The sequence below is a fragment of the Euprymna scolopes genome, chromosome 40 (genome assembly GCF_053919585.1).
Source record: "Euprymna scolopes isolate OS-2025 chromosome 40, ASM5391958v1, whole genome shotgun sequence".
Lineage (NCBI taxonomy): Eukaryota > Metazoa > Mollusca > Cephalopoda > Sepiida > Sepiolidae > Euprymna > Euprymna scolopes.
In genome coordinates, this window is record NC_136521.1 from 44,442,395 (window position 1) to 44,453,138 (window position 10,744).

Here is a 10,744-nt window from a genome sequence, read left to right on the forward strand (position 1 = left end):
TTTCTGAAACTGGTAGAAAAATGTTATCTCGTTAATAATTTGACACGCAGTATATATATATATATATATATATATATATATATATAAGTGAAAGTGTCTGTCTATGTGTCTGTCTGTGTACATTTCCCTATGCAATAATTCTGTCAATTTTTAGTCTACAGACTCGAAATTTGATATACAGGGTACTGAGATTTGGGAAAATCGCTGTGACCGAGTTTCGGCCAGAAATTTGGCGATTTACGGGTCAAAGTTCAACGATTTGACCTTTGAGAACTCTACCAAACTCCTCCGACAATTTTCGGTCTAAACACTTGAAATTTTAGATATAGGTTCCTTGGACATGGATCTAACTTAATAACTTCGAGCCTAAAACAATAAATTTTAAGGGATCATAATAGGGGTCAAAGTTTTAAAAAATTGACCGGTTTTTATTTCTGCTCAACATACACCTCCAAATACCCGGGCAACGCCGGGCGGAAATGCTAGTATATATATATATATATATATATATATATATATATAATAATCATTAAATATTTACAGACACTTGTGTCCAATCCTTTCGTAGAGTGTCACGATTACCGCCGGTCGGGAAATTCGAACCCGGCAACGAATCCATCTCTGACTCCATTAGCGAGGACCAAATTCACACGGCCAACGTTAACGCGAGAAATATCGTTGACATTTAGATACTTATTTTTAAATGTCATAACGTCCGTCAAAGTGATTATAATATCATGATTTGTGCATTCGAGCTAAATTGACAGACTTTATTTCAACTATTACTTAAAGGGGCTGACATAATTATTTACTTTAATAATTATTAAATAGTATAATGATTATTAAATAGTATAATGATTATTAAATAGTATAATAATTATTAAATATCTACAATTAAATTTATATCCATTAGTATATATTATTATATTGCGGTTTTTTAATTATCTTCTTTCATATACATACATACATACATACATACATATATATATATATATATATATATAATAGATAATTTATATCTATTAGTATATATATATATATATATATATATATATATATATATATATATATACTAATAGATATATGCTAATAGATATAAATTTAATCGCTGATTCAATGGTGGATTATACCAATTATGGGTGTAGGATAAGTATGCGCTTTATCCCTAGGCATTTCGAAGCCTAATGCTTCTCATCTTCTATATAAGTTCCACCTCAATTGTTGAGCTTTGTAGTATCCCGATAATTTAAAAATCCCTCTAGTTCTTTTTTTTTGGGCTGTTCCCATATATATGTGTGTGTGTGTGTGTGTGTGTGTGTGTGTGTGTGTGTGTGTGTGTGTGTGTGTGTGTATTATTATTTAATTACATTTAGTTGCTACAAACAGCCATCCGTTTCAGTCAATAAGACTTCATCAGGCAACCCTGAACCATTCGACGCCATGGAAAAAAGACATGACTGAGCTCTTCAAAAAAAAAAAAAAAAAAAGAAAAAAAAACTATAAAAGTTGCGAGCTCTCTAGAAAAGAAGGATAAAAAAATGGAGATGTCGAATTCGAACTTTTTTGGAAAATTGTCCAAAAAGTGCTACAGCTGGATTTATAGACGATATAAATTTGAAATGATTAAAGTGGGTCGTAATTTTACTGGAACAGTGAATTGTGTTAGTGGGTGGGAGGGAGTCTGTTTATAAACTCATTTCTGCGTGTCAAAAAAAAAGGGTTTGCAAATATGTTCGTTGACGTAACAAGTCGCGCGTCAGGAAAGGGTAAAAGTTAGGGGGACAGAGAGTTTAATAAAAAGTAAGAGACAGAGAGAGAAAAAAAAGGGAATTATCTCTATGATAAAGAATGAAACGTTAAGTGTTTATAGACTCGTGTATACATATTCTTAATGAGACATAAATTGTTGAGCTTCGCATTATCCCGATAATTTAAACAAATTCCTCTAATTCTTTTTGGCTGTTACAATATATACTAGCATTTCAGCCCGGCGTTGCCCGGGTATTTGGAGGTGTATGTTGAGCAAAAAAAGGGCAATTTTTTTTAACTCTGACCCCTATTATGATCTCTTAACATTTATTGTTTTGGGCTCAACTCAAGTTATCAAGTTAGATCCCTGTCCGAGGAACCTATATCTAAAATTTCAAGTGTTTAGACCCAAAATTGTCGGAGGAGTTTGGTAGAGTTCTCAAAAGTCAAATCGTTGAACTTTGACCCCTTAACAGCCAAATGTCTGGCCGAAAACGGATCACATAGATTTTCCCAAATCTCAATACCCTATATATCAAATGTCGAGTCTGTAGACTAAAAATTGACAGAGTTATTGCGTAGGGAAATGTACACAGACACACAGACAGACACACAGACATGTTCACTTATATATATATATATATATATATATATATATAAATCACAACTTTATAATACATAACAATATATATATATATATATATATATATTCAATCACAACTTTATAATATATAACAATCGCTCGAAAATTTACTATGCAATAATATATACGAAATCTGCATAAATGAAAATATCATATTTAAGCGTACTTTACGACCGGGCTACGCTGGGCATCTCTGCTAGCTTAGATAAATACTTTTGCAGTTTTAACAAAAGAGCTACAGTAATATCGGGGCGTCTCCATTTACGCTGAACATTTACAGAATGTCTACATCAATACATTATATATGAAAGAATTCGCAATGGAATTTCCACAGGTCCCGCTAGTGTTCAAATATTACAACAAATAATAGTTTATATACAAAAAAAAAACTTTTAACCATGAATTCTTAAAGTTCTACCATTAGAAGGAAAAAACAATGAATTATTAAGTGTTTCTAAAACATTATTCAATTTTAAGCCTATTGCAAACGTTTATGAGTTCGAAAAAAAATACAAAACAAAAATCATGTATGTGAGACCAGGAACTCTTTGTAATAATGAACCACCAGATTCTTATCAGGTATTAAATTTTCATTCACTGCAATATTATATTATTACCAGAAAGCCACTCGGCGTTGTCCGGTCGTAAGGTACACTTAAATTGATATTTTAATGAGTGCAGATTTCGTCTTTATTATTATAGAGACACTTCTCTATTGATTATTATATTGTACCTAATATATAGTAGTGATTGTAACAGTTCTTAAAAACAAAAAAAAAAATCTGACGCGGGTGCCATTAGTTAGAATTGAAACCAAAACGTTCTAGCCGCGGACGTTAAGTTTGAAAATTATGCGAGAAATGACGTCATGACGTCAAAATTTGAGATATTGACAAACAAATTCTGACTTTTAGTATGATAATTAAGGCTGTGACAACGGAATAGTCTTTTCATTTTTTTGACTCTCGGGTATATATCCGACACAGTTAGACACACGTAATCAACCGAGAACCACATCTGTCTATATAAAAACATATAAGATATGAACGGATATATACTCAAGAGTCAAAACAATGAAAAGAATATGCTACGAATCACACAGGCGAAAAGGACCGAACACTCAACCACCACCGTCCCTGCATAGCTTGATGGCCTGAAGAGTTAAGTAAATAAAATTCTCAAAATAAATAATAAACATAGCCGTTCTTTTATGTTAGAATAGGTGGAAAAAAAACTTTCAAAGTTATTCATTTGGTTAAAATAGCCGGTTTTATTTGACCTAAATGCACACTTACAAACGGTTAGGTTCGGTCATAAATGTTGTTGTGTAATGAGCATCATTTATTCATTTTGTATGAATCAGATTATTTTATTGTTGGCATTCGTTTTTCCGGTATCTTTCTAGTTAGAATTCTTTCCAGAAAGATATCAGGTACTTATGGGAAGGATCACGTGAAGGTAGCCAACATCTCTAAGTGAAAGTGTTTCGGTGGAATGAACTGGGTTTGAACTTGGCGTCAAAACAATGAAAAGAATATGCTGTTGTCACAGCCCTAATGATAATACATTGTTACAACATTTATATGCTGACCGATAAGTCGTACTATATATATATATATATATATATATATATATATATATATATATATATATATATTGTCTTCAAGTCCAATGTAAACAAGTTCTTAATGAACCGTCCCCCCCTAAGTAATCCAATTTACAAAACTCCCACTACTTATGTTTACTACGCTATAATCACATCGACTAATGTATACTCATTAACCCTTATCCTCGAGTAGCCTCCGGGCCTTGATAAGTGGTAATTCCTGTGGAAAAAGTATCGCTATGCATTTAACTGTTAATGCACCTGGTCAGTAGTAGATGGGTGAACATTTAGGAATAGTAGACGTTTATGAGTTCTCCGCCTATCTCAGCGTTATTATAGAGGTGTGGTTGGACATTGCGCGGTCCTTGCTACAATAACTTTAGGCGTTTTACGTCCATGTAAGGATAAGCCTTGTTTGGGTTGTAAAAGAGTAAAAAAAAAGAATGTAATTTATTTTTGCCTTTCTTTCCCACATTTTACCTAATATAAAAAAAAAACTCTCTCTTAGTATCGAGAGAGTGCATACCTCATCTCAACAAGTAATGGATCATGTTTCAAATCAGATCCTAGGTTACCCAAATAATGTTACGGCGAACATAAGTTGAACGCAATCAAGAAATCATATCTTCTCCATTCAGTCTCAACAGACTATGGATATCCAGTGTAAGGGTGCTTGCGTGTGAAATTATTGTGGCAAGAGTTGCGCAATCACCAACTACACCTCTCCTCAGTCGGTATTGTTTAATTCCAGTAGCAAGTAGAGGTTCGGAACGACTGGAAATAATGTTGAGATAAGCCTAGAACACCTACAGCGCCTAGTATTCCCAAATAGCCACCCATCTGGTACTAGACAAATTTATCGTTGCTTAATCCCACCCCTACACAGTAGAGATCCCTAGATGTAAGAAAGTCCTCGACTCTAATAGTCTCTTCCTCAAAACTGCTAGACTTTGGAACTCCCTTCCAGATTCCTGCTTTCCCAACTGTACTGACATGCAGAAGTTCAAGTGCAGTTTAAACGGACGTCTTGCTGCTCAACTCCCTACATAGTATCCTTGCAATTCATGCCCCCGATAGCAGCCCCCTACATTAAGGTGGCACTGTGCCTTGTTTGGGGTGAAAATAGATTTAATTTTTTTTTTTTTTTTAAACTTCGGTGATCTGACGAGACTCGGTGGGCTAACTTGATTATGCCATATTGAACGCAATCAGTTTCTTAAGATGGCGGCAAGCTCTAAAATAGACATTAAGGCAAGACGAATGTACACATATCCAAAGCAATAGCAGACATCTTAGAAAACGACTTTCAGTCTTTAATGTATTAAACAGAGTGACGATATTGGCAAGGCTGTTGCAAAGAAGGTGGGCTCCCTCTACCGTGCTAGAAAATTACTCACAACAGAGAGTATTCTATATCTTTACAAAGCCACAATTTCACCCATGCATAGAGTATTGTTGCCACATCTGGGCTGGCGCATCTACCACTACTCTCTGACCCTTAGACAGGCATCGCAAATAGTCTCCAATCAAATCTCCCATTCATCCATAGCCTTGAGCCCTTGGAGGGACATAGGCCATCTATTTATAGATGCTTTTGTAGCGAAGAGTGTTTGTTTTTTTCGGGGTGAGGCTGCTGGTCCCACGCCCAACCTTCCCAGAAGGTACATACATCGCCTAGCCTTCCATCAGGTACTGGCCAGGCTCAACGTTGCTTAACTTCGGTGATCTGGCGAGAACCAATCTAATAGGTCCTGCAACCTCGCTGCAATGTTGCATTTGTGTGGCTGTTTTAACAGCACTTTAATGGATTTTATTCCAATAAACTCATAGCACGCGTGCGCACTGATCGGTATTAAAAATCGATAATCGAAAAACTCTATTTAAGAAGGCAATTCGATTTTGACCCAAGTTACAACTTTTATGCAACATTATATCATAAGTGCATTTTTATCACTACACGGGCAGAAAAGCCCAGCCTATAAAATCAACTGTAAAATCTTTTATAAAACAGGTGCGCGTTCAAAATGAATGTTTTTTTGTTTTGTTTTGTTTTTTGTTTTGTTTTTTTCATGCACAATTGAACTATGATACTCGATTTTTACGCTTAACTTAATTCAAGTGATTACGAAAAACGAATTTCATAAAATAAACAGTTAATTCATTGACAATACCGGGGTACGTTCTAAATGAATTTTTCTGTTTGGAGCACAACTGAACCATAATACTTGACTTTTGCATTTTAAACTTTAAGTGACGCCATTATTTACAGCTTATTTTATCAGCGGTAGATTCTCTACAGTGCAATGTAGTCTACAATGTATTGTGAACTAAGTCCTTGTGGGGAAGCATGTGAATCTTCCTCCTGGTACACTGCGAGGAGGGAGGTCCCCAACTAGAGCAGGCAATCAATCAACCTGATTAAAAAATGGACTATTTCACAAATTTCAATAACAGTAAATGTCTGAAAGATTTGAACATTTATTGATCCTCATTCAACCCAGGACAACGTCTGGTCTCCCTGCACACACACACAAACACACACACACACACACACACACACACACAAACACACACACACACACATATATATATATATATATGTGGGGGGCCTATTCAATAATTATTATAGTAAATAATAATGTCAGACCCTTTAAGAAACTTGTTTCTTATTGTTGAGCACTTTCAGTTGTAATAAAGTCAGTAAACTTAGCTCATACGCGCAGATCATCATATAATGATTAGACCACTCTGACTGGCGTTAAAGGCATTTAATGAGAATAGCTGTTTAATTTCAACGGTATCTCTCGCGGTTGACGGTAGCCGAATGGTTCGGGTACTTGCTAATGACGCCAGACATGACTTCGAATCTCTCGACTGGCGTTAATCGTGACACCCTGCACTGATGATTCCCGAAAGGATGAAACACTAGTGTCTGTAGATATTTAATAATTACTTTAGTAAATGATTATATATATACTAGCAAAAGTACCCGTCGTTGACTGGGTTCAAAAACAGCCTACAGAAAATGGACTCTGATTTATGAAAGTATGATAGGTTAGGAAAAGGAAGGGTTGTAAATTTGGGTTGAATTTGGGGGTATCAAAACCATGAAAGTAAAAATAAAATAGATAAACCCCATAATTTATTATACCATACTTGCTCACACTGAAACACTTATCACAATATTCAGTGGTTTTATATTAAAAAACCTTGTTAAACTTTGTGACATATTTCCATTCTATGGAGGTCAGGTGCGAACGAACACCCCATCATTTTATAATACCATATTTCTTCAAACTGAAACATAATTATCAAAGTATACTTACGCAGATAGATATGAAAAGTCTTTATTAAAATTTGTGCCTATTTCCATTCTATGGAGGCCAGGCGCGAACGCAGACCCGGCAATTTTATTATACCATCCCTATTTAAGTTAAAATATACTTATCAAAGTATTCTTATGTACATCTATATCAAAAACACTTGTAAACGTTTTTTTTTTTTAATTTTTTAATTTTTTTTCCAGACTTTGTGGACCAGGTATGAACGCATACCCCACAATTTTAATGAACCACCGTTCTGCCAGATCAAACATACCCATTCCTGTGTCTCGATACATCTTCTATCATTATATGTAATCAGTTTTTTAAAATAGTCAACCATATAGGAGCCTATTCGTGACCAGACACACACACACACACACATACATTCAGCTTTATATTATAGATATATATATAGTCTGTTAATTCTACAAACATTATTGGTTACATATGCGCATACATGTTTCAATGGAGTCACAATTCAGGGACCAAAAAAGAATCGAAATTGGTCTGATAAAGTGTTGTCCTTGAACTGGGATTCCACTGAAACGTGTACGCATATATGCAACCAATGATGTTTGTATAATAAAGAAGACTATATACCAGCTCTGTCCTGCATTGAGCACTCTTTGGGTATTAACTTTGCTTTAGGTATGAACTAAGAAAAAACGGGCGTTTCTTATTAATAATAGATATTTATTACTTTCACACAGCAAGAAGATGTAACACCATATCGGGAGGTGAGGAGAGTCAAGTGAGCTATTTGACCTTTTAAAATTGCATGGGCAGCCCTGTCAGCATTTTTAGCTAGAGGCACCTCGGGAGTAAGCAATATACTCACTCCACCCGAAAGACGAGGAGTAACGACCTGAGAGGGTGGACATCCTAGAACTACCTGGAATCACACATCAGCTCGACAGATGCAAGAACATCCCCTACTTAAAAATGATCAAGAATGTTAGACTGATTGCCAAAGACGTATCCTCAACTGACAACCTATATAATTTGCTGACACATTTCTCTCAAAATTAATCTTTTTATTAACGGTAACTCCTGCAGATAGATGTAAAATTATTGTGGAAAATCTTTCGGGTAAGGAAAATTGAAAAACCGCGTGAATAAATAAAAAAATAAAAACTAAATAAAAAAAAAATTTTTTAAAAACGCGGCTACGTCATTTGATGTGGCACCGGTCAGCTAATACCATGCGACCTAAATTTTCCGAAGCCTGGAATTTGGGATTCTTTTTGTACACACCAGCATCAGAAATCGATATATATTTTAAATTACTTACCTTTAAAGTTGTGGCGGGAAAATTCGTTCTCTGTGAATGCAAAGACTTTTGCTTGGCGAAATGTGGACTTTTTTTTATGACTTTGCTGGCTTCTCCGTCGTCACTTTCTTCAGGTAGTTGTTTCGGTCTGCAATCGATGTGCTTTGCTTCTGTGTTCTTGTGTTCGCCGATGCCAGCGATAATAGATAATAGACGCTCTTTAGCGATAACAATGCAACCAAAATTACCTTCTTTTTTTTTTTGTTTTTTAAAAAATTTTTTTGTTTTTGTTTTTTGTTTTTTTTATTATTATTTAGTAGCGGCTATTTGCTATAAAGCAGCAGAAAGAGAGAAAGACAAAACGCCAACCTGTTGATTTATATCTATATATCTCTCTACCTCTCTTTCGATTTTTTTCTTTCTTTCGCGCGCCGTTCGTAACAATTTAAAGCGCGGCTTTTCAATGTCTTTTCCCCCTGCGTTTGTTGTTCGTGTTTTCCTGGCGCTTATAGACGTTGATTGTTGAGGTCGATCCTACAACAAAGTTTTCAATGAACGAACGCTTCTGTTTTCCCGCTATTTATAATGAGAAAAAAAAACGTGGGTCTTCTACGCCTATATGAACGGAAGGGCGGGTTGCATGTGGGTGTCGGTCGAATAAGCACAATAATGCGAAAATTAACAGACTTAGGGGCGGGCTATGTCCAGGGCGGAGAGGAGGGGCAGTGTCTCCTTTTTATCAGCGTCCCACGCTCTCTCTCAATATATATATGTGCATGCTTGTAGATATCTATGAGTGTGTTTATTCATGAGTATGTAGGTATGTATGTGTGTATTTATGTATTTCTATGTATGTATGTATGTATGTATGTATGTATGTATGTATGCGCATGCTCTGTCCACACGCTCATCTGTTATGTGTATATGTGGACGGGCGCCTGTTCATAAGTGTGCGTATTGTATGCTTGCGTATTTGTATAAATGTATGTTCGGATGGCGTAAGTGTGCGTTAGTGTATGTGTGCGTCAGTGTATGTGTGTGTGTGCATCAGTGTGCGTACTTGTGAGCAGATACCCATACGTGTGTGCATTACGTATGTGTGTATGCGGATGTTCACGTGCATGTGTGCTTGTGTTCGCCCGCTACCAGGTGCCTGCCCTGACCCGTAGGTGTATATATCGCGTTTATATGTATGTGTATATGTGCGTGTTTATATGCGTATTCGACGGTGCCCGTGCTTTCCGTGATTGTGTATGATACGCTTGCCAGCCGTGCAGACATATGTGTGTATAACCGTGTGTATGTGTATGTGTATCTTTGTGTACGTTTGTAAGCACATGCTTCTGTGTGTGTGTGTGTGTGTGTGTGTGTGTGTGTGTGTGTGTGTGTGTCGGTGTATGTGTGTGCGTGTGTGTGCGTGTGTGTCGGTGTGTGCGTGTGTGTCGGTGTGCGTGTAAAATAATGTGAATAGAAAGTGGATTTCGCGTTTACTCTCGGCAACCGCGTAATTCTCGCTTCCCTTGTTTTGTCCTTTAGTCCTCACATTCCATGAGCGATGTTTCTGACAAAGAGGGAAGAATTGCTGTTTCCTAGGTCGGCGTCTATTTCATCTAACAATTATTGTTGGAAAACTTTGTCCTTGAAGTATTATTATTTTTTAGCTACTTACATCATGTGGTTCCATGCCTTGTCTAGAGCGATTTTCATCAAAGCAAAAAAAAAAAAACATTCACAGCATCAACAAATCGTCCTCCTCCTGCCACTAAAAAGAACTTTCCTTTTGTACCTCCGTGTACCTAAAACGAAATTGGATTTCCATGTACAGAGTTTATTTCCAGGAACATTCTAGTTGTAGAACACATTACCCTGGAACTGCGTCCCACCAAACTTCAACGTGGTTATCTCCCGATCCAATGCTATGAAATACTTATCGAGCCATGCTTTAGTAGTCCAAGTCTGTCCAAGAACTGACAATCTCATTAACTCTTATCCTCGCGTGACCTTTATCCTTTCTATATAGTGAAATACCTCCCACTCTATAATCGCAATGTTTATATATATATACATATATATATGTATATTATATTATATATGTGTGTATTTTCCTAATATATATATATATATATATAGAGAGAGAGAGAGAGAGAGATAGA

At 36.0% G+C, this 10,744-nt stretch overlaps 1 protein-coding gene across 3 annotated transcripts in view; it reads right to left on the minus strand.

The window, feature by feature from the left end:
• LOC145265512 (uncharacterized) overlaps positions 1–9,183 on the minus strand; it is a 141,063-nt gene extending 131,880 nt beyond the window's left edge. For 2 of the 3 annotated variants that reach the window (XM_080121413.1, XM_080121415.1), the window contains exon 1: positions 8,613–9,183. The gene's annotated coding sequence lies outside the window, so the exon portion shown is untranslated. The remainder of the gene's footprint in view (positions 1–8,612) is intronic. The other variant, XM_080121417.1, reaches the window with a different exon arrangement.
• Between the last annotated feature and the right edge of the window lie 1,561 nt (positions 9,184–10,744).